We start from the raw sequence: 3,418 nt of genomic DNA on the forward strand, positions 1-3,418 counted from the left end.
ATACCAAGACAGCATTTTATTTTATATTGGACTCATCTCCATTCCTGCAGTCAGCCATCACTTGGACCTAAGAACTACTGTAATGAATGAGGAACTCTAGGCCTACTTTGTAGTTGCTAGGAAATACAAGAAGTAGAGAAATCAGATAAAACTCACCATAAGACAATAAATGAGGAAGCTGGGTACAGGTGGCTCACACATGTAATCCTAGCTACTAGTGAGGCTGATATCTGAGGATTGCAGTTCAGAGCTACCCCAGGTAGGAAAGCTAATGAGATTCTTATCTCCAATTAACCACCAGAAAACCAAAAGTGGGCATTGGTTCAAATGATAGAGCACTTGATTTGAGCTGAAGAGCTCAGGGACAGCACTAAGACTGACAAAAAATTAAATAAAAGAAAAACAAATCGGTGCCCATAGCCAATGGCTTACATCTGTAATTCTAGCTTGTCAGAAGTCTGAGATCTGAGGATCAAGGTTCAATACCAGACTGGGTAGAAAATCTATGAGATTCTTATTTCCAATTAACCACTGAAAACCATAAGTGGCAATGTAACTCAAAGTGGTAGAGCACTAGCCTTGAGCACAAAAGTTCAGGGACAGGATCCAGGACCTGAGTACAAACCCCACAACCAACAAAAAAGGAAAACGAATGAGAATCCACCTTAACGAAATAGCTAGGCGAGTAAAATATAAAGAATATCTTATTTAAAAAACTAATTTAGAATATTTTGACTTAAAGGGCAGTATCATGAAAAGGAAAGACTGGGGTTGCATGTTATTTTATTTTATTTTACTTATTTATTTTGGGAGTAGAATAGGGCTTGAAATCTGGGCTGGGCACTGTGCCTCAGCTATTATGCTCAAGTCTAGTGCTCGACCACTTGACCCAAACCCCACTTCTGCTTTTCTGGTGGTTTATTGGAGAAAAAAGTCTTACGAACTTTCTTACCTGGGCTGGCTTTGAATCACGATCCTCAATGTAAGCTCCTGAGTAGCTAGGATTATAGGCATGAGCCACCAATGCCTGGCTGGGATGATATTTTAGAGAACTAAAAACAAAAGAGACATAACAACATGAAATGAACCCTAATGAAAAATTAATTTGGAAAATTAATTTGAAAAATTAATTTGAAAATTTAATTTGAAAAATAGCAAGAATAATATCTGTCTCAAACAAGGAAATGTGTATCTGTATTTGATATAATAAGAGTATTATGAAAATATCATTAATTTTCTTAAGTATAATGAAGGTATAATGGTCGATAATGGAAGAATATTCTTAAAATTTAACTTTGTTCCATAACTTTCTGTGTGTTTATATAGTAACATACAGATAAAAAAGTAAGGAAAAAAATGTCAAAAATTTTAAAAAGAACAAAGGCACTTTTTTGGTGGTTTTATTTTATTTTATTATATATATTTATATATATTTTTTACCAGTATTGGGTCTTGAATTCAGGTCTTCTTGCTCCTGCTTGGTTTTGTCACTCAAGGATAGCACTCTATTATCTGAAACACAACTCTGTTTCAAACTTTTTATGCTTAGCTCAATATAAGACTCTCACTCTTGCCGGGACTGGCTTTGAAACTTTATCTTCAGATCTCAGTATCCTGGCCAGTGACAATTACAAGCATGAGTGACCAAATGCCTGGCCTAAGTATGATTTTTAAGAACCAAGTACGTGAAGGACTGTGCTCACTATGATCAGAAAGGAGGAATACCTAGCCCCTGCCTACAAATTCACAGAATTTCTTGTTTGGGCTAGCTTTGAACACAGCCTCCTGAATAGCTAGGATAACAGATTTGAGCCACCATCACCTAACTTAATATGTGATTTTCAACTTCATAAAGACATGATAGTTTTTGAAAGAGAATGAGTTCATTTTGGTGGTTTGCAAATGCCAAATTACTACAAAATGAAAAAAAAACATAATTTATTGTTATTATTAAAGTACTGTAAGGTGTTCACAATTCAGGAAATGTATACATTTCTCTGTTTCCCCCTAAAACCCAGTGAAAAGATATTTTAAAAATAAATTTCTGAGCAAGGCAGCAGTGGCTAAGGCCTGTGATACTAGCTATCAAGAAGGCTGAGATCATATAATCTAGGTTTAAAACCAGACCCAGAAGAAAACTCAGGGAGACAATTATATCCAATTAATTATTTTAAAAAAAAACAGGAATTGTAGCTCTGTCTCAAGTATTAGAGCACAAAAGTCCAGGTAATGACCCAGAACATGAGTTCAAGTCCCAAGTCTGGTTGAATAAATAAATAAATAAATAAATAAATAAATAAATAAATAAATAAATAAATAAATAAATATCTCTGACCAATTACCTATAACCCTAGCTACTTAGGAGGCTAAGACCTGGGCGCAGATTTTCAAAATCATCCTGGGCCAGAACATTTGTTAATAATCTTTATTTCCAATTATCCAGGAAAACCTGGAATGGGAGTGGTTGCTCAAGTAGTAAGTGCTTACCATTGTACCCTCAGTTCCAGTCGTAGGATTGGCAACAAAATAAATAAGTAAATTTATTTATTTTTGAGTTTTGAATCTTAGTCAGCATGGTAGATTTTTTGAAAGTCTTTCAGATAATAATGATGTGCATATACATTTATTAACTCAAAATTGAATTCATGCTGATATTTTCCTCAGTCATTTGAGTAATAAGTAAGCATTATCAAGTTCTTACTTGTTGAAATAGTTGTCATACAATCCCCTTTTCCATCATCAGTTCAAAAAGCCCAACAAGCCTCTTTGTCTGGGTGTCAGCACCTAGAATGGAATTTCTGGGCTGGGAAGGTGACTCAGTGGAAGCGTGTTTGCCTTGCACGCATGAGCCCCTGGGTTCGCTTCCTCAGCACCACATAAGCAGAAAAAGCTGGAAGTGGCACTATGGCTCAAGTGGTAGAGCACTAGCCTTGAGCTGAAGAGCTGAGGGACAGTGACCCATGACCATAAATAGAGTTTCCCATACAAACTTCCTATACTGAACCAAGAAAATATCAACAAACTAAACAAAGGAATAACATACAAGTAATCAGAAGTCTTCCAACAAGAAAAAGTCCAAGCCCAGATGGATTCATTACTCAATTCTATAAGACATTTTATTTTGTCCAGTCTTAGGGCTTGAACTCAGGTTCTGAACCTGTCCCAGAGCTGTTTTTGCTCAAGGCTAGTTTTAGTACTAGTGCTATATCACTTGAGCAACCATGCCACTTCTGGCTTTTCTGTGTATGTGGCATTGAGGAATGGAACACACAGCTTCATGTATACTAGGCAAGCATTCTACCACTAACCCATCTTCTAAGCCCACTATAAGGCTTTTAAAGTTGAAGTAATACTAATCTTCCTCAAGCTTTTCTGTGAAATAGACACAATATGGAGCAAACCCAAACTCATTCTATGA

The sequence above is a fragment of the Dipodomys merriami genome, unplaced genomic scaffold, assembly GCF_024711535.1.
Source record: "Dipodomys merriami isolate MVZ:Mamm:240054 unplaced genomic scaffold, mDipMer1.0.p SCAF_230, whole genome shotgun sequence".
Classification (NCBI taxonomy): Eukaryota; Metazoa; Chordata; class Mammalia; order Rodentia; family Heteromyidae; genus Dipodomys; species Dipodomys merriami.